The sequence below is a fragment of the Coenobita brevimanus genome, chromosome 111 (assembly GCF_032717465.1).
Source record: "Coenobita brevimanus isolate Jiangsu-jjx chromosome 111, ASM3271746v2, whole genome shotgun sequence".
In the NCBI taxonomy this organism is placed as follows: domain Eukaryota; kingdom Metazoa; phylum Arthropoda; class Malacostraca; order Decapoda; family Coenobitidae; genus Coenobita; species Coenobita brevimanus.
Genome location: NC_137064.1, coordinates 12,003,718 through 12,025,728, shown reverse-complemented (window position 1 = coordinate 12,025,728; position 22,011 = coordinate 12,003,718). Strand labels below are relative to the sequence as shown.

The 22,011-nt window shown below is 39.8% G+C and overlaps 1 non-coding gene across 1 annotated transcript; it reads right to left on the bottom strand.

Annotated features, from left to right (window-relative positions):
- Positions 1–9,549: 9,549 nt before the first annotated feature.
- LOC145417928 (5S ribosomal RNA) lies at positions 9,550–9,668 on the bottom strand. Its single transcript, XR_013900590.1, has one exon. It is a non-coding gene; the product is annotated as a 5S ribosomal RNA (ribosomal RNA).
- Between the last annotated feature and the right edge of the window lie 12,343 nt (positions 9,669–22,011).

The window sequence follows — 22,011 nt, the reverse complement described above, 5'->3', positions numbered from 1 at the left end:
TTGTTAAAGTTTTGTCAGTTACATCATGATTTAGGGAATATTGGGTTAGTTTAAATTGTAGTTCATTGCCTACTGTACAATATGTTCTCATAACATTTGCTTCTGCAGGTTTTTATCCTTAAACGGCGGGCTGCTTTCCAATTTTACATCAGTGTGGGACGGATTATTTTGGAAAAACTAAAGTCTTATGAAATCAGGAAAAAAATATGCATAAATGGATCAGAATAGCTGAAAAAAAATGAATTTGATGTTTCCCTCTTCAAATTGCGTGCAGGCTTGGTGGTGTGAGAGGTGAGTGAGAGGGGTGGTGGTGCATCAAGGTCACTCACAGTGGGATAAGACTGAGAGCAGGCAGGCAGGGAGTTTTGTTTTCTGCTCTTATTTGTAACAGCAGCCTAAAATATATTATTTTTACATTAAGTACACTATTTTTGTCTTCATGGTGGACTCTGAGCACCACACAATATATTATAATGTAAAATTTTTCTTATGTCTCTACAGTTATAATCTTCTGTATGTAAATATCATGTACAGCTGCATATTACAACTGTTCACTAATATGTCCTTAGTGGGTGGTATTCTGTCAAGCAATGGATACAGAGACCCACACCACACTCAGGGCACCACGTAACCACATCTCTGTGTTTACCTGGGTGTCTCACTGAATTCTTGCACACAACACACCTCCTCTGTTGTTTACAGCCACTTGCGTCAACTGGAAGTGACTCAAGGTGGTGTTGTGAGACATATTCACATCCTAACAGGCATTGTTGCCATAATTCCCATTTGTTTAATACAATAGATCTGGAGAATAGGAATGCTTTCTGGAATGTCAACCGCCCTTTCCTTAGCGGACGTTCGGGAACGTTGACAGCCCTGTAGGGATTAAATTTGCTACAAAATATGAAATAATGATTAGGCCTCATCCAAAAGTGAATTTTAGCCTTGATTTCGACGGCTGATTGTGCATCATAAATGTTCCCAGATCCTTTCAGGTGCTAGTGCCTCGAATCTGCATTTTATATTCCTAAGTATTACCATCATTATATAGAAAATGGGTCTAATCATTTATTGTGAAAACATTTTGTGTCTCTCTCTATCTATCTATCTATCTATATCTATCTATCTATCTATCTGTATGTATATATATATATATATATATATATATATATATATATATATATATATATCTATATATATATTTGAGAAGCTAGATTTGCTAGTTAGGAATGCTGGAAGGTTCTCAGTAATTCCCATAGTTCGGTTACGTCTCAGAGTTGCCAGTTAGCCTGTTCTTTGTAAGCAGAGGTATTTTGTAAAGTTATGCATTAAATATTATGGTCTTTTTCTCTATAATGTTTTATTTATGCGATTGTTAAATTATGTAATTTTATCTCAATATGTATGCTAAATAATTGAGAGAGTTACATACTCTAAAAGAAACTCTGGACATTTTGGATGTCTCCGAGTTGGTAACTGTTGCTTTTCCGAGAATGTAGTAGATTATTCTTGTATACAGGGAGCTTATATAAGGATGAGGAGGGGACTAGAGGAGTTTACTTTTGTTTCAGTTCAATTTGAGTTTAGTTCTGTTTCATTTCAGTGTCAGTGCAGTTAGGAATATTGAATAGCTCCAGTACTTGTGAGAACAGTAAAGTGTAGTTGGCAGACATTTAGTGTAATTATTTGGAAAAGAAAAACTGCGAACTTGAGTTGCCAATGTTTGTTTTTAATGCCTGAGCTGGCCTTGTTAATGCACACCGAAAGGCTGACCATTAGAACAACAACTCATTGGACAACGTCCTTCCTATACAGAATTACTGCTGCTGAAGCCTGTGGCAGTTTGGAACGGGGACATAACAGTGGTGTCAGGAGTGGAATCATGAGAAAAGTGCTGCAGTGAGTCAAACCTTCGACATGGAGGCAGGCATATAGACAAGAAGCCAAAACAGGCAGGGGGAGGCATGTCTCGTAGCATTCATGAAGCTATTACAAACACAGAATGAAGGACAGAAAGAATTCAAAGAAAAATTATAGACACAGAACGATGGACAGAAAGAACTCAAAGAGCAATTTCAGGCACAAAATGAAAAACAATGAATAACAGAAGAGTTACAAGCACAGAATAAACAGCTAAAGGAACAAAGTGAAGAACAGAAAGAGCTCAAAAACTAAATCAAATAACGATTACAGGCACGAAATGAAGAACAGAAAGAACAATATCAGTAGCTTCAAGAGGCGTTATGGGAGCAACAGAGGAAATTACAACTGAGGATACAAGGACAGCAAGATGCTTTCATGCGGGAAATGAAGAAAGAACAGCAATTGTTTAAGGAGGAAGTATATGCCAAGCTAGAGCAGCAAAAGTATGAGGTAAGCAAAAATGTGATGGAGTGCAGACAGCATGTAAACGACCAGTTGAAGCATGTAGATGACTGTCTGAAGCATGTAGACGGCCATTTGAAGATAATTAGTGAGAGAATTGAGGCTGTAGAGAAATATTGCGCTCCTGAGCCTCAGGTTAGTGTACAGTACAGAAAGCATATGAAAAAAATGAACACTGTATGGTGAATATTGACGAATCCCAAGCATCTAAAGGTAGCGGTACAGGGCTGAATAATCAGAATGCAAGAGCATTGAGTCCTGGGCTAAATTATGATGTCCCAGTTTTTAGGAACAAAACCAGTGTATGCATGGCTACAGTGGGGGTCCAGTTAAAAAGAAGGCTCACGATTTTGATCTTGGGAAGCTTACCATGTGCAGTTCGAGTTACTTGCAGATCAGAATGGTTGGGATGGTGGGTGAGGGGAGTGCAACTTCCAACTAGCTATAAGGGTGCAGCAATGAATATTGTTGGCCAGCTGTCAGTACAAGAGAGGAACAGTTATCCTTAGTACAAGTACTGGAGCGCAGAATCCGGACGAAGTACCAGACTGAGGTTTACAGAGCAAGGTTCCAGAATCGTGTACAGGCTCAAGGCCAATCCCAACAGCAGCTTGCTCATGACCTGGCGAGTATGGCGTACCCAGGAGCAGCACCTAACCTGTCGGCCATTCTTCTGAGGGACCAGTTTATTGATGCTCTTGATAGTGCAAAGTTGAAGATCCACGTGAAGCAGGCACAACCAAGAAGCATGCAAGGAGCACTAACCAGGGCTCTAGAATTTGAGTCCTACATCAGCTCCAGTACGTCCACTTCTCAGGCAGGTCGCAGTGTGGGATTTGAGGCAAGAACACCACCTCTCCTTCTCTAAACCACATCCTGTCTTCTTGACAGAGATTCAGCTGTCTGAGGCAACTGACAGCAAACCCTTTTCTGTTTCCTCCTACTTTCTCTATACTTATCTAAAAGCCAAAGGTGGCTGTTGTGTATATGTACGCAACGATTTATTTTGCCCATGTGTTCCTGAACTTGATTCGTCTGAATTCTCTACTCTTTGGTTTCGGCTTTCTTGTCATTCTCTGACTTAAGATATCTGCGCTGTTTACTTATCTCCTAATTCTCCTGACTATGAAAAATTCTTTGACTATCTTACTTCTATGATGGAACACATTCTATCCATTTCTCCTTTCTCTGATATCTCCATTCTAGAAGATTTCAATGTTCACTACCATCTTTGGCCTTCCTCTCCTTTTGCTGATCCACCTGGTGAACAAGCCTACATCTTTTCTATCCTTAATGACCTAAAGCAGCTTGTAGAGTACACTACCTGTATCCCAGACCGCCTTGGAGAGAGAGATCCAACATACTTGACCTCTTCCTTACAACTAATCCTTCTGCTTACACTGTTAATCTTTCCTCTCCATTGGGCTCCTCCGATCACAACCTTATCGCTCCAGTACGGTCTGTGGACACTCCCAAGAAACGTTGTATGTGGCAATTTGGAGCTGCAGATTGGGAGGCCCTCAGGCAGTACTTCTTTGATTTTCCATGGAATGATTATTGCTTCCATGGCTGTGAGCCATCTGAGTTCACCTTGTGCATTACAGAGGTTACCCTCTCAGGCATCGAAGCATACTTTCCCTTCTCATATTCTTTGACTAATGCAAGAAAGCCTCGGTTTAATCATGCTTGTTTTAATGCTGTTTCCAACAAGGAGAGGGCCTATAAAAGGTACCAGAGCCAACCCACCCCTGAATCACATCTTGTTTATGTTTCTGCCTGGAATCATGCCAAGTATTTTCTTCATTCTGCTAAAAATAATTTCATTAGCACTAAATGCTCTCAACTCTCCAACTCGAATTCTTCCCGTTCCTTCTGGCACCTTGCCAAAAAACATTCTAACAACTTTACCTCATCATCCTTCCCTCCTCTTTTCTGTTCTGAAGGTTCTGTAGCTGTTACTTCTGCTGATAAAGCAGATCTCTTCCCTCAGACTTTCTCCTCCAATTCCTTAGACGATTCTGGTGCTCTTCCTCCATCACTTCCCCCCTCAGGCATCCTCATGGCTGACATTAAAATGTCTTCAGTTGATGTATTATCTGCCATCATTGGCCTCAATACTTACAAGACATATGAACCTGATGGAGTCCCTCTAGTTGTCCTCAAGAACTGTGCTTCAGTGCTTACGCCCTGCCTAGGTAAACTCTTTTTCCTTTGTCTGTCAACTTGTACTTTTCCTTCTTGCTGGAAGAGTGCTCTCATTCAGCCAGTCCCAAAGAAGGGTGACCATTCCCAACCCTCCAACTATCGTCCAATTGCTTTAACATCAGTGTGTCTTAAAGTTTTTTGAGCCAATTCTTAACAGAAAAATTTTAAAGCTTCTTTCCTATCAAAACCTTCTTTCTGATCGTCAGTATGGGTTCCGTCAGGGACACTCTACTGGCGCTCTTCTCACCTATCTTTCAGACTCTTGGTCATCCTCCTTTCGGGACTTTGGCGAATGCTTTGCCATTGCATTTCACATCTCAAAGGCTTCCGATCGAGTCTGGCATAAATCTTTAATTTCCAAACTGCCCTATTACGGTTTCTATCCTTCTATCTGTGCCTTCATCAATAACTTCTTTTCTGGTCGTCGCTGTTGTAGTTGGCCATCATTCTTCCCCTAGATCTATCAACAATGGTGTTCCTCATGCCTCTGTCCTATCACCAACTCTCTTCCTTTTATTCATCAATGACCTTCTAAGCAGTACATCTAATCATATCCACTCGTACGCTGATGATTCCACCCTTGACCTTTCCATTCGGTCCCACAACGCCCATCTCAGCAGTTACTTCAACAAACAAGGGATGAGGCTATGACACACCTAATACCTGACTTGGCACGTATCTCTGACTGGGGTAAAAATAATCTTGTTTTTAATGCATCAAAAACTCATTTTTTTCAGCTGTGTGACCCTGAGTGCCAACAATGCAGTGCAAAAGAAGATTGTAGCAAGAAATGCAGACTTATTGCAGTGACAATGCCAGTGTTAGCTGAGGAGGACCTGAAGAGGACACAGATGAAGGATACTGGTTTTCAGCCAAGGCAAGAATGCCTGCAGCAGTGTACAGTGCGACCATTTTGGGAAGAGGTTTCCAGCTTCAGCCCTGTGTCTAAGAGCTACTGGAATCAGTGGGACCTTCTTCGTTTGAAAACAGCCTACTAGTGCATCAGTGGAGGACACCCGATGGCCTCAGCAAGTATTGGCAACTGGTGCTTCCGAAAAGAATGAAGTCTGGGATCTTGGATGGGTCTCATAACCAGATCATTAGTGGGTACCTGGGAGTGAAGAAATCTCTAAGTCAGCTGCAACAGAGGTTCTACTGGACCAGCATGTGTCAGGACATTGAAGAGTGGTGTCTGGCCTGTCATGTATGCAGTGCCAAGGACGAACCATGAAACATGGTTGCACCCCTCTCCAGCTGTAAGTGGGTACACCAATGGAATGAGTCAAGGTGGATATTGCTGGACCTCTGCCATTCACTGAAAGAGGAAATCAGTATATATATGTCACCATGGACTACTTCACAAAGTGGTCAAAAGTCTATGCCATCCTCGATCAACAGGCCGTGACTGTTGCTCAGGTGTTTGTTGACTAAGTACTGCATAGAGGGACAAACAGAATGGAACCAGAAATTACCTCCATTGTTGATGGCATATCGATATGCATTCCATGAGTCTATTGGCTACACCCCTGCAAACTGATGCTGGGCAATGAGTTACGTTTACCCATTGACTTGTTAATGGGAAGACTACCTGATGAAGAGCTACCTACTGACATCTTCAGCTATGTGAAGCACCATCAGGAGAGGTTGGTGAGGTACATCATCAAGTGCGAGAAGCTCTAAAGTTTTCAGGTGAAGTAATAAAGTGCAAGTATGATGCCAAGGCAAATGAAGTGAACTTCAAGGACGGTGACAAAGTTTGGTAACATTATCCTCAGTGGAAGATGGGACAGTCATTGAAGCTGCAGAGCCCGTGGGATGGGCCTTACACTGTGTTGGACCACCTATCAGACATAATGTACCAGATTAATGGAGGCAGGTAGTCTCACCCAAAGGTGGTACACATGAATCATCTGTGGCAGTACCATGGGCCAGGAGAGTACAGCTGGGACGTCTCCAAGGAATCGTGCTCCCCCACAGCAGAGGATGTTGAGGACTAAGGAGCTGAAATACAAGAGGATGGTGAGAGTTTCCAAAGAGAAGTGCATCACGAAGAGGACAAAGACATTCCTGGAGTGGATTGTGTGGAGGAAGCAAGGATGTTGTTGGAAGCAGTATAGGAGAAGGCCTGATAAGTTGAAGGACTATTTTGTGTATGATTAAATGTTTAGTTTGCATTAAGGATTATGTTTGTGAACATTGTGTGGTTTTGTCGGGATGACAGAGGGGTTGGGAAGAGGTAGTGTTGAGAAGCTAGGTTTGCTAGTTAGGCAGTACTGGAAGGTTTTCACTAATACTCGTAGTTCATTTACGTGTCAGAGTTGCCAGTTAGCCTGCTGTTTTTGTGCGGAGGTATTTTGTATAGTTATGCAAAAAAAATTATGTTCCTTTTCTCTATAATGGTTTATTTATGTGATTATTAAATTATGTAATTTTATCTCAGTGTGTATGCTAAATAATGCAGTGTTATGTAATGTAAGAAAACTCTGGATATTTATGATGTCTCCGAGTTAGTAAGTGTTGCTTTTCCGATATTGTAGCAGATCATTCTAGTATATAGGGAGCTTATATAAGGGTGGGGAAGGGACCAGAGAAGTTTGGTTTCAATTCAGTTTGAGTTTAATTCAGTGTAACTTCAGTGTCAGTGCACTTTGTGAAGACTGTATAGCTCCTGTACTTGTGAAAACAGTGAAGTGTGTCGGCAAGTATATTTGGAAAATAAAAACCGCAGACTTGATAAGCCATTGTTTGTTAACAACGCCTGAGCTGGTCTTGCTGACGCACACCACAAGGCTGACCATAAGATGAACAACGCCCTGGGCAACATGCTTCCTATACTGAACTTCTGCTGTTGGAGCATTTGGCAATGTGGGACGGGGACGTAACTATATATATATATATATATATATATATATATATATATATATATATATATATATATATACAGTACCCTCGTGTCCAACACGGGTTTGTCCAAGACGTTTCGCGTCCAAGATGGAGACCATAAGTAATAATCCAAAATATTGCTCTAATACAGTTGCATACGTCCAGTACGGAACCAACGGTTCATAACGGTCCAAATCCGAGGAGAATAAAGCTATGACGGTCTCCCCCAGTCCAACACGGTTCCCGGGCCCGGAAGAGTGACGTGGTTGAGAGGTCCAATAAAATATTGGCATCTGGTCACATGATGAGCAAGCAGGACTTGCTTTTGTCTCTCACCAGAGCATCGTGGACACTATTACCGCGTGTTGCACTGAGCATTTGCTCCTAGGTTATTGCCTCTCCTTACGTAACCATGCCTAGGAAACCGTCTGCTAACCCCTTGAAGCACCGCCATATACCTCAGGATACTAAGCTGGAGATAAGCTCAGAAAAACACACTTTCAAGGTGAGGAAATTTGTTTTGGTATCAAAATAGGTCTAGGCTGATGTTTTTAGTGGCACTTTTCGAAGATTTTGTGACTATTTCCGTAAGGTCTTGTGTTGGTCCAAGACGTTTTTCATCCTAGACAGGACCCTCAGGCGACAATATTACTGTCTTGGACGCGAGGGTACTGTACATATATCTGGACAGCTGTACAAACAATATTTGTGAACCAATCACTTGCTTCACAACAGAAAAAGGGCGTGGGCTCAGGGCCATGTTAGCATACGGTCGGTGTAGTATGTGAGCTTTCGTCAGCACAGTATGTTTTCACTGGGCCACACTACAGTACAGTATACACTATGCTTAGTAGGGAATTTATGGTTTATTTAGTATTATTTCAAGTTCTACTGGTTCCACTGGATTTGGTTAGCAGGCTACAGTAAAGGTCAGGTCAGAATTTGATATAGTTAGGTCGTGACAGGCTTTGCTTGTAGGTCTAGGTCTGTTCTGATTAGGCTGAGTCTAGTGGTATTCAGAGTTGGTAATGTCACGATTTGGTCTGGTTAGGTAAGGTTTAGTGGTAGGCTATATTAAATGAATGACTGGTTTAGTCAAGGTTATCACCAATAAAGTGCGCTTTGTGAAAACGTGACGAGTGAGCAAGCGCCATGTTATCGCAATTTCCCTTTCATTTACAATGACACTCTCATAGCAGGAATAACGGAGACAGGACTGTCATTTGTTATTTCCCGAGTTCGAGTCAAGAACTTTGGTTATGTCATTTCCATAGTAAGAATGTTCCTGCATAATGGAAGCATCACGCTGTAGGCTACAGACCACGCGGCATATTCACAACGGCCAAGTAGTTTCAACGTACTACGGCAAATTGTCGTCTATCAGTCGCAGGATGAAAGTAAGAAACACGGTGATTCCCTTGGATGATTTTCGGCTATTGATTAAATTCAGATTCATTTACTGAGTATTGTGGAACACATATTATGAAGTGATGAAAACCGAAGTTCTTAATAGCTCAGGGTTTGTTTTAGTAACATAGGTTCCAACGGTACGCGAATGCTGGCGTAAAGCTGGGTGCCGCTGCCATAGCATTCATCACACACGCAGTAATAAATAGTATGTTCTGCGTTGCCAATCAGTCGTGTCGATGAAACTGAAACGATAAAGACTTAGTTATTGATGAGATTATTAAAGCCAGAAATACGGTGTTTTTCCTTGGTTATTACACCATCAAAGAGTAGCAAAAACGTTAATGCAAAATTATAGGAGGAATCTCCAATCTTAAATTGCTAGAGTTGATGCCCCAAAACAGTGTTATGATGGAAAATCTTTTTAAGTTTGATTTCATAACTGAGGTGATCACTAATTAAAACTGAACACTTCCACGGAACACTCGAGATTGCAAGGGGTTCCTACGCCTTAATGGGTGAATTTTTAGTTGATGACAAAATATTCATTCATTCATTGCCAGACACCATGTATCCCAAACGGGATGGCCAAAGGCTTAGAGTTAATTGTTTTACAGGGAGGGACACTAATCCTCCACCAACCCCACTTGACACGTAGGGAGAACGTTATGCCAACAGCATCTGGTGTTCCCAGGCGGTCACCCATCCAAGTACTAACCAGACCCAACGTTGCTTAACTTCGCTGATCGGACGGGAAGCGGTGTACTCAACGTGGTATGGCCGATGACAAAATATATTGAATGACTATATCACATGCAGAAAGAATTTCAACTCTACTTCACCTAGGAGTAATTAGCTTCTGCCTATCATGACAGTCGGGTTGGACCAGGCCAGGTTGGGCGTGGCCGCTCATTTCCAAACTTAACTGAGAATAAAGATTGCTTACTAGCTTCGCTCGCTCGCTCGTTATTAGTAGTATATTATATTTTGTGAGATACAAAACTCTTCCATACACTTTAAAAATATCTGTATAGCACCTGAAACATGCTGGCATATACTGTATTTCAGTTTTACTGGTTCAGGCATAAATTTCCCTTTTCACTGTGTTTTCTGCACTCTGCAACTATTTTTAATCTTTTTATTGACACTAAATTATCTTTTACTGAGGAATGGAAGAACAGTTTTAGAGTCACAGGTACTGTCTTAAAAAACAAAATCTGCCATAACGATATCCCCAGCAACAGAATGTAACAGTATTCCTGATCTTTCTGTTGCTATTATTCGGGATGTTGATCCAGGGTACAAGAGACTAACAACTGAACAAAACTTTAGGTGCAACTCAGAGCTGTGAATGAGTTCATGGCCCTCCTCGACATGATGGAATGTGAGCTTCGTATCAGACATCGTGGATAGAACAGCAGGTTTTGTCTGCAATGTACTGTATGACCAGCCTACAGTAACAAAAAGCCTACACATAAAAGAGCCTCCAAGAGGTACTTATTATTCAGTATTTACTTCTCTTTATTAAGCAGAGGGTGAAGATAATCATGTGATGACATTCTCACATTTGCTTTGATGCAAATTGTTTGGCCACGTGAATGTTAGTATAATTGTGGAGGGCATTCATATCAAAAGCTTCTCCTTTTAAAGGGACTAATTCAACTACCAGCCTGCAAAGTATTGTACAGTGCCAGAAAACCTTGGCGCACATCGAACAATTGTACTAAAATCGAAGACGTCCCTATAATACTGTATACCATCATCCATTCTTGGCTAAATAATGTTTTCATTGACATTTCATTTCAGTCTTATAACACCCAAGTACCCTCAGCATTTTGTGACTACCTGGAGTATATTTTCTGACTGAATCAGTTTTGACGAGTTGGGCAATACTACCACCTGCTTCAGGCTCACCAGACCATGCATTTGATTCTTCTCCTTTACAAGTTTTATTTTGACTTTTTGTTTTCTTACTTTTGTCAACCGTTTCATTTTACTTTCTAAAGACATCTGAAATGACAATCGCATCGTAGGGATATAATGTAGTTTTTTTGGCTGTAGTTAATAGCTTTTCCAACCTTTATTTTCGTTTTCGTCCACTAGAAGACAAAGAAAATAATACTCCACAGCTTCAGACTGGTGATTACAATCTGAAACCAAGCAAAAAAAAAAAAATATTGCGCATTAACTCCCTGTACTTTACTGCTATAGTAGAAGCTGCATCGTCTATGTTTAGAGTCAATCCATTGTTGTCATGGTTACGTGACATCACACTTCGGCTTTTGATGGAAGCTACATTCAACAAAGCAATGAATATGAACACTGTACAGAATTAGCAACTATGTGTAGGACTAAAGCACAGAGGGGGTTCAATATTCCTAACCCCTAAGAAACTGATCTGCAAGAGAAACGATGTAAACCTTCCAAGACTGACACTAAGAAAATAGATACTGACAAGAGCTCATGGGCCCTTTGGGCCCTCTCGCACTTCCTCCTGCGGAGGGCTCTCGCGCTGCATGCTCGCTTTCTGATATTTCGCACTCATTTCCTCATGCTTCGTACTCGTTTCCTCACGCGTTGCGATCATTTCAGTTAATCCGAGTCATGTTTATTTGCAGTTCTGGTCTAACGTTGTCCCTATCAGCTGTTAAGGCGACATCAAAGGGCCCATGATGGTCCGTTTATGTGCTGTTCTAGTCTAACGTTGTCACTTGGATTTTTCGTAGCTAACCAATTCATCGTGTTATTTGCAGCTTCGGGAATGGAACCCAAGTTGTCCACATGCAAGTCCGAGATATTAACCACTCGGCCACAGTAACCGAACGGGTGCTGGGAGTGGCATTTTTTAGTCAAAATTTGATTGTTCATTAAATATAGTAAAAGTTTTTCAATCATGATGGGACCAAGGTTTTTCACATCAGCGAATTTTTTGCGATTTTTGTGCCAATTATGGTGCGATTTGAATGTGTAGTTTCGGCTGCCCAAAATACGCACACACACACACAGACACATGGCTACTTCTCTAGTATTAAAGGATATTCAGAGATGATGAAGGAAACAATGCTAACCGTAGACAACAGTCGTATGTAAGATTTTGCCGACTGGAATGACTGATTTAAAAGCAAGGTTTCTTCGTTACAGTCATAATGCTCGATAAAACAATATTTAGGCAAACCATCTCGTCAAATTGGCAATGTAGTGCTTGCAGTGGAAACAGAGTTGAAAGTAAAGGGGGGAACTTCAGCACAAGCGTAAAGAGGCTACATGTACGGTTATCACTGGCGGTTAACAGAAAGTTAGTGAAAGGGCAGAACCCTAAGGTATGCAACTCTTAATACTCGAATGCTTGGAAGAGTGGCCATCTACAACTGAGATGAACCATAACGAAGTACTTAATATCTAAGTGAGTACTTTGGAAGTTAAAGATTTGTATAACACTTGGCCGAAGACTTTCGAAACGTATATCGCAGATGCAGTAGTTTCACAGAAACTAGGAATGTGAAATGAATGCAAGACGATTGCCGATGACAACCCTTGGCGAAACGCACACTGTTGGTCTGAAAGCTTACCAGAAGAAAGGTACCTCTGAACCTTCGTGTCCTGAACGAAAGCAAGAAGGAAAAGAGCAAGCTGATAGATAAAAGCTGGGTTCTCAGCACACAAGTACATTTCTTCAAAAAAGAAGGCGAGGACCATTATTTCTTATTAGTGGTGATGTCAGAGAGGAAAGAAACTTCGTCTTTAGAGAAAATTTTAATCTGAAGTATGATAATGTCAGAGGGAGAGAGACAAGAAGGAACAGCACCGGAATCGCCCAGTGTTTAGTAAAAAGAACAATTCTGAGCTAAAAGGTTAATGTCTTCAGAGTGGAAAAGGGATAAAATACATGAAAAATCTTTAAGAAAATCTTTAGATAGGTATGCTGCAAAAAAGAATTTAGGAAATCTTTAAGAAAACAGCACGTGTGTTAGCATACTGAGGTGGTATATGTTGTTTGGAGAAAATGAGACTCAAGGAGACTTCAAGGAGGAATGAGTGGCTGAAAAGTCTATCTAACTATCTATCTATCTATAGCCCGAAGCCCTAATCCCGCAAAGGGTGGCCGCAGACAAAACGCCTCCAAGTCGCTCTGTCACCCTCGATTTGACTGAAACAAAAAGGAATGCTTTGGAAAACGATACTGTGTGTATCACAGCAACAGAATGGAGACGAATATGTGAATCAGAAGAGAGACCCTGGAAGAGTTTTGAGGAGTTGGATGAAGGTGGATAAGAAACTAATAGTTGAGCTGTAAGTGAAGGTACTCTAAATAGTTTGCTGGCCTAGAAGACAGTGCACATCGGGAGTAGGGTAGTTTGCAATCGCAGGGGTTACAGAATAGGGATGGTAGAGTCCTTGCTGAAAATGTGAGCCACTTATTTTTTTATTCCTTTGTTTTTCGTTCCTCCATTCATTATCATAAAAAAAAAAAAAAAAAAAAGTATGACGTGGAAAGAACGTTTAATCCAGTTACCAAATTCATTGGTGCTGGTGAGGAGCCTGTATAGTGGCGCTGTGCACCCTGGGTGGAGCAGCTGCAGCGTCCGCTCGTGAGCCCATACCTACTCATATTTTTCTGAACTTCGACATGGGGAAAGGGGGGCAAAGACCCAGGCCATACCAAGGCGATGAAATATCACAGAGGTGAGTGTGTTCCATGCACGGTGTGTGTGCTTCACTCTGCCTGTGTGACTGCCCATAAAAGGCAATTTCTTGCTTGTGGTTTACAGGTCTGCTTGGCCAAACAGGTCAGAATTTGACAACAATAACAACAAAATTCAGCGAGCAAAATATACTGATGAGGAAAACTGGGTTCGAAGGAGTAGGAGTAAGGAAAGTACAGTAGTCAGTACAATACAAGAACATTCAGTGAAAAATTTTAGTATTGGCACAGCGTTAAAGGTGAATGAAGCATCTGTCTGTGTGGAAAGGGAAGGCTATAATGTTAATTATCAGCATATGGAATGACTGTACACTGTTGATTCAGATCTTTTACATTTTGTACACTTGACAGCACTATAGTAGGACTCGCCTAAGTTTGCGGCTGTGGTGTGCCCCGCACCTGTGTACAGTGTTGCTACGTTTTCTATATCGTTTCTCTCTCTCTCTCTCTCTCTCTCTCCTGGCGGGAGATGTGAGCCACCCTGAGTACTTTTGATTCTTTTATAAGTTGCTTATAATTGTGCTTTCATTTGTTAATTTGGTTTTGTTATATTTAGTGATATTTATCATTTTTTGTATACGGCGACAGATGACCCGTTATTGCAGTATCATGATTGATTTTCATTCATTCATTCTCTTTCCCCTTCCTCCATCTCTCTCTCAGCCTGACAATGCCTCCACCACCACCACCACCCTCTTTTATTGGCAGAGAAATTTTGGATATTTTCTTTTACATAATATTGTATATATTGTAAATTTGACATCATTTCCACACCACCCCTGAGGTCAAGGCCACCGACTGGGTGTGGAAGTGTTGCTGCTCGCGAGTGAATAATGTTTTTTTTTTTACTTCAGTATTGGCATATGCCTACTATTTTGTCCTACATATTAGCTTATGATTATAAATGTGATTATTCCTCGCCCTTAAAATTACGGTAAAAGCCAGTAAATGTGAGCATTTTTCCCTAGCAACACCTGTACAAGCTATGTTTGGGTCTATGGAGGTACGTACTTTACCTTAGGCCAGACTGGGTGTGTCAGTGTTGCCACTCACAAGAATTATATGAATTATTTCTTTTACTTTGGATATTGGCATATTTCTTCTTTTTTTCAGGCTCATTCTCTTATATCCATAACTGTAATATTATTACCCACCCTAAAACTACGCTAAAAAACATTAAGTGACTACAATTTCTTTTAGCACCACTGTACAATATGTATGCCATGTTTCTGTGTTACTGTATAAATATTTTATGCACAATAAGATTACTGTTGATTCATCCATCAAAATACACAAGTGTAAGTTTTATTCATCTGAATTTATCGTATTTGTGTTGCCTTGTACATAAATGGCTTCCGTTTCACATCGCAAGTTGGGGAAACGTGGCACCATTGTACACAGGTGCGGGCCACACCACAGCCGCAAACTTAGGCGAGTCCTACTGCAGCCATTTCACCCTCAACAGGACAACTGTGTACCGTATCTCATAATATATAAGCGCGTCTCTTCCCCAACCCCTCACTCCATTTAATAGTTTAAACGTTCATTCATTATATACACCGAAATGACTTATTCTTCCCAAGAATTTCTGTTAGTTTATACTTAGCTTGTCTTGTTAGACTTTTGGCCGAACATCAGTCACTGGGAGAATATTTATCCTCTTCGCCACTACATGACTTTTATCTACTGAAGATCCAGATAACTAGATGCATTTAATCTATCTTCGATATTAATTATTTTAAAAATAACTGTGTTTTATACAACATATATTAACTGTGAAAACAGAAGTACTATAAAATCTTAAATCAGCAAATAATTTTAAAATAATTCTTTTACATGACAAAACAATCATTGCTAAACTATAAATATTTTAAAATCTTTGGTATACACTTCCTTATATGTATACATGTTCTATACTTCTCGTGTAATATTTACAGCAGTCTGTACACCTTATATAATACTCTATATTGAAGGGCTATTCTCGACAGGAATAATATCCTTAACCAATCTACTTTATATATATTACTATATCTCTCGACAGGAAAAATATACTTAACCCCCCAAAAAATACATACATACATACACACACACAATATATATATATATATATATATATATATATATATATATATATATATACACAGCTAGGGGTAGGATCCCACTGCTAGCTGGCATGTCCCCGGGTGCCCGATAGGGAAAGGTCTTGCAGATATATAAGGTACCGTATTAAACGTCGTCGACCATATAACCCCCATAAATATATAGGGCTGCAGCTAATATTTTTAATAAGGTGGCACAAAAATTACATCTCAAGAAATTATGTGGCAGGGAAGTAAGATTATCTGTCACAATCCCTCCAGCCAAACATGAATTCTGCGGTTAATGACTGCACATGCGTTCATGTTGGATCATCGTCTACTAAAGGTCCAGCCACACTGCCTTCTGTACTTACTCCCAGTGTGCCAACGAAAGTAAGTAGGCACTGTCTTGGCAAATCAGAGACCAGGATATTAAGCAAACTAAAATCCAAGACGATCTACACATGCAGCGTAAGAAGTCTCACAGAAGATTACTCACTTAATACCTTAATGACTGAATTAGAAAACAATAGTTGGGATATTGTAGGTCTGAGTGAGATGCACAGAAAAGAGGAAAAATTAACTCAACTCCAAGACAGCAACCACCTATTTTACTATAGAGGAAGACAAAATGAAAGAGCTAGTGGTGCAGGATATTTAATTAACGGAGATCTTGCAGAGGACACTTTAAAATTCAGCAGTGTATCTCATGGATAGTATTTAGACTAGGCAAAAGATACACCCAGAAAGTATTACAGGTAAAGCAAATGCAAAGATTTCTCAAAGCTCAGATGAAGAAACAGAAACATTCTATGATGACATCTCCCAGACTATGGACGAAGAAAAGATTAGATGTACTATACTCATCGAAGACTTCAATGCAAAAGTTGGCATATATATATATATATATATACAGTATATATATATATATATATATATATATATATATATATATATATATATATAAAGAGAGAAGTATGTATGGGAAAATTCGGTGTGCGAGAATGGAATGGTAGAGATCAATTAGTGATAAATATGGCAGGAATGTATAACATGAGAATAATAAATACATGCTTTCACAAAAGAACAGGGAGAATATGAGCCTGGAGAATTCCAAATGGAGAAACAAAGAATGAAATCGATATCTTTATAGCAGATAAGAAATACACGATCATAAATGCCACAGTTATCAACAAAGTAAATATAGGAAGTGACGATAGAATGGTGGGTTGCACAGCCACGTTCATTTTCAGAAGTGAAAGAAAGAAGCTAATTAATATAAATACATATGCCCAATAAAAGAAAGCGAAAACAAAGCAACCTTCCACTTACAAATAACGAACAGATTTCAGGCTCTACGTTATGCTGCGCGTGACATTGATGAGTTGAATGACAGACTGACAAAAGTGCTAAGAGAATCAGCAGAGGTAGTAGGGAAAGCTAATACAACCAAAACCAAGATGTATTAAAAAAATGATGCTCGATCTCATGAAAAAAAGGAAGGAGGTGAAAAGAAATGTGAAACAGAAAGAGCAGACTTAAATAAGTTTATCAACAAGAGACAGACATGAAAGAGAAACATGGATGAAATCACAAAAACCATAAAAAAAGGAAAAAGTCTGAAAGTGGTCCGAAGTAAAATGGCACTAGCAAATCATCAAGTTATATAACTGAATGACAATACCGTAAAGTCATTAAATGCAGAGATAGGATGGTGAAGAGAGTTGAAGAATTTTACAAAGAACTATGTGCATCACATACAGTAATACCAGTAGCTAACTTTTCAGTTGATGCAAATGAAATACCAGAGGCAACACCAGATGAAGGAAACATTTCTCTTAAACGTATGAAAAGAGGGAAGACCCCAGGAAATGACGAAATTGTAGCAGATTTATTGTCTGATGCAGGAGTACTAGAAGTACAAAACAGGCTGCCTACCTATGTACTCAGTGTATAAAAAAGAAGAAAATTATCAGCACATAGTATAATGCAATAGTTATTTTGCTTTTGAAAACGGCAACTCAAAACATCATAACAGCTATCAGCCCATTAGCTAATTACCAGATATTTATAAACTTTTCACACAAAAAAACTTACGAAGTGAATGACAGCAAAACTGAAATAAAACCAACCACGTAAACAGGTGGGATTCCGAAGCTGATATTCGACTACTGATCATCTACACACAATGAATCAGCTAATTGAGAAAACCATAAGACAGTGGTACTCAAATGGCGGACCGCGGTCCGAATCCGGACCGTGACGAGTTTTGGTACGGACCCCAGCGACTTCATCACTGAATGTTCAGTATCGCCCTCGAAAGAAAGAAACACAATATTTAGCGTCTCTGGACGAGTTATGTACACAGTACATATCAAATAAATATAACTTCATGGGGTTTCCAGTTATTTTAACCTAATGGAATAATACCAACATGTCCACTTCATGGTTACAATGCAGACAAGTGAGCTAACTGATCAACAACACAGAAGCTACGAATTTTTCCAGCTACTCCAGGTGCTCACATCAATCAAAGTAACATGAGTTTCATAATACCAAGTAGCATATTATCACTGTGATCTCGTCAGCAGTAAATATTGGTAGCATGAGAACAGGATTCCTAGCTATAGAAATTCTGTATTTAGAAAGCTGCACTGCATGTACTCGTACCCACAGACTGTTGTCATTGGCTTGTTCAGTTGGTGAATTAACGGAAAGATGCTGAAAAGTATTAAGATTGGTCACCGGTGGATGGTATGGTGCTAAAGTGGTGGTGGTAGTGCTAAAGTGACTGTGTTTATGTAAGGATGGTATTAGTAATTTGGGCAATAGAAGAAAGTCGTTTTGTCTCTTTGAAAAGGTGAGAGTCTGGAGAATAGATTTTTGTGTCTTATTTAACCACCTTAACAACAGAAGAGAATATCTACTTTAAAGCTTATTTCACTTTTGTTCAAGTATTAACTTTTCGCACAGTTTTGGTGTATTTTAAAGAACTAATGACTCTGCATCTTAAAATAAATGCAAGTATTTTATTCCATTATAAATTTTAAATACAAGATTTTACACCTGGACCTCTGCCACATCAGAAGACAGTATGACTGGACCTTCATAGAAAGTATTTGAGGAACTCTGCTATAGAATAATATTATAACGACATCAGTTCGAGGATGAACAATCCCCCATTTACCAACACAACTTGGGTGTGTGGTAGATCTTATGAGATGTTATCTTGTAATTTTTTTTACAAACGTTGTAGACATTATTTATTGAGTTAGAAACGAAAAATGTTGAAATTGCCACTATCCTGCAATGGTAATTAATCTTATTCCTGGATCTGAACGATGATCCGGATCACCACCAAAATTTAATGGATTGTTCCCTCCACCATACCAAACCCGTCCAAGAAAACTTCAGCAAAATCCGTTGATAACTTTTTGAGTAATCCTGGTAACAGACAAACAGACAATCAAACCTATGCCGGCAAAACCATAACATCATTGCTGGAGGTAATACACCATTATGCTTAGGTTTTGTTGGTTAAAGAAAGGCTTTCAACCCAGTGGAACACATAGCTATTATAAATTCATTGCAGGAACAAGGAGAGAATTAAAACATTGTATGAATGCTCGAAAACATATTGTTACGCCCCCGTCCCACACTGCCACGGGCTTCAACAACAGTAGTTCAGTATAGGAAGGACGTTGCCCAGTGAATTGTTCTTCCTATGGTCAGCCTTTCGGTGTGTAACAACAAACGTTGTAAATAAATGCTGGTTCTTAAGGTCGCCATCTTTATTCACGAAATAACTACACTTATGTTTGCCAACTACACTTGACTGTTTTCACAAGCACCGGAGCTACTGTATACAACCTTCACTAACTGGACTGACACTGAACTAAATTGAACTAAACTGGAATGCGAATGACTCCCTTGCCTATTCCACCTACTCATATAGCTCTGCATTACACTCGAAGCTTCTAGTGTACTCTAGCACCTACAGTTACCAAACCAGAGACATTCAAAATATGCCAGGGTTTTCTTACACTGCATAACACCGTAAATTATTTAGCATAGAAACTGAGATAAAACTGCATGATTTAACAAACAATCACATAAATAAAACATTATAGAGAAAAAGAGGATAAAAATTCATGTACACCTTACAAAATAATTCCACTCACAATAGCAGGCTAACAGGCAACTCTGATACAAAAACGGAAAAATACAAGAAGCACTGGGAACCCTTCAGCACTGCCTAACTAGCACGTCTCGCTTCTCAGCACTATCCCCTCCCTAGTCCTTTGTCGTTAAACGGAACTACAGAATGTATACAAACATAATCCTTAGTCCAAATTAAACAATTATACACAAAATAATCCTTTTTTTTTTTTTGGCCTGCCGACCACTGGGGCAAAGCCCCTGGTCATTAAGGCCATATATATATATATATATATATATATATATATATATATATATATATATATATATATATATATATATATATATATATATATATACACACACACACTTCCATGCGTATATACAGACATATATATATATATATATATATATATATATATATATATATATATATATATATATATATAATAATTTTTATTTTATTATTTTTTGTATTTTTATTTTTATTTTGTTTATTTTTATATTTTTTGGCCTTACATTATAAACAAAAATGCCTAATCTAAAGAACCTGAAACTAACTACCTAACTGACAAATCACTAAACTATACTAAATCCTAAAGAGACAAGTAACTAAACTTACACTAATGGTAGAAAGGCCTCGACCAAGAGAACATCATCGACTGCAGATGTAATGCCTCTATACACTACGCACCTGCACTCATCACTTGGTGACTGTCAGTCGAGGCACAACCTAGTGTAGGGGACATCAATATATGAAAGAGAACCAGACAAGTCAGGAACATTTCCACATACGTCAGCTTTCGGCCCTAATTAGTAACTTCAGGAATATGGTATAATGTATTTACATAATATGTACAAAAAGTGAATCCTTCTACCTATCAATTCTTCTTCTATACCGCTTCCGATGACTTCCCTGTCCTTCGACACAGTCCACTCCTCCTGGAATAACTTGGTCCTCTTCCTGATTCACTTCTTCCCTTGAGAAACTGTCACCATCTTCTTGTACTTCAGCTCCTTAGTCCTCAACATCCTGGGTTGCGGGAGAGCACGATTTCTTGGAGACATCTCAGCTGAACTGTCCTGGTCCATGGTACTGCCACAAACGATTCACGCGTACCACCTCTGGGCGAGACTTTCTGCCTCCCCAAATCCGGTACATTACGTCTGATAGGCGGTCCAGCACAGTTTAAGGCCCGTTCCTTGGGCTTTGCAGCATAGATGAATTTCCCTTCTTCCACTGAGCAAGGTAATGTAATGCCCTCCGCATCTGGTAACACTGATAGGAATCGAACTTCACAAGGTTTCGTTTGGTCGCTAGGACGAACCAAACGCAGTGATCATTGCTGCTGTGCGCAGTTACTGGTGGTAAATAAACAATGTCCTGCCTGATAATATACTGAAAAGAACGTTTTGTTTATATGATAATAAAATAATTTCTCATCAAACATATTCGTACTTTATTCACATGAAACACAGGTTTCGTAAGTGTGACTTTCGACAAACATCATGAACCATACAACATTTACCGTCGGCCAGCATATAAGCCATTATAACATTATTTGCATTCCCTCACCTATCATAATAATCACAAAATTACTGTGGCCTCCCTCCTCCCTGATCGTGAACCTGAAACTGGTAGACCTCCTTAATTGGCACAGTATCATAAGGGGTGGCGCTACAGGAGGAGGTAGGGTGGGTTGCCTGGGAGACAGAAGGGAGGTGGGTGAGGAGGGGCCAATAATGGGATGGGGGGGGGGGTTCTACAGGAGTCGAGTGATAGAGTAGGGAAGAGTGGACTGTAGCAGGAAGCTAGGATAGGATGGATAAATGATACGCTGGTGACATGGTGCCAAATCAGCTATAGTTTAATGTTGATTATGGACTTTGATAGTCTGGTCGATAAAGGCTATGCAGACTTTGGCACCTTACGCAGTCTACCAGCATGTTTTGCTATATCGTCTATAGGACGACCTACTACCCACGGGGTGGCACATTACACAAACCCTGCATTATTACTGTATGATGACGTCTGTCATCACATGGTGATATATGAAACGCCCCCAGAATGTTTGATGTCACACCTGTTGTAATAGATTGGGAGCTATTCCTGTTGCGTTTACATAGTAATGACTACTGTGATATCGACAGCAGAGGAGGGGGAGGGAAGAATTTTCTCTTGCCACAATAAAT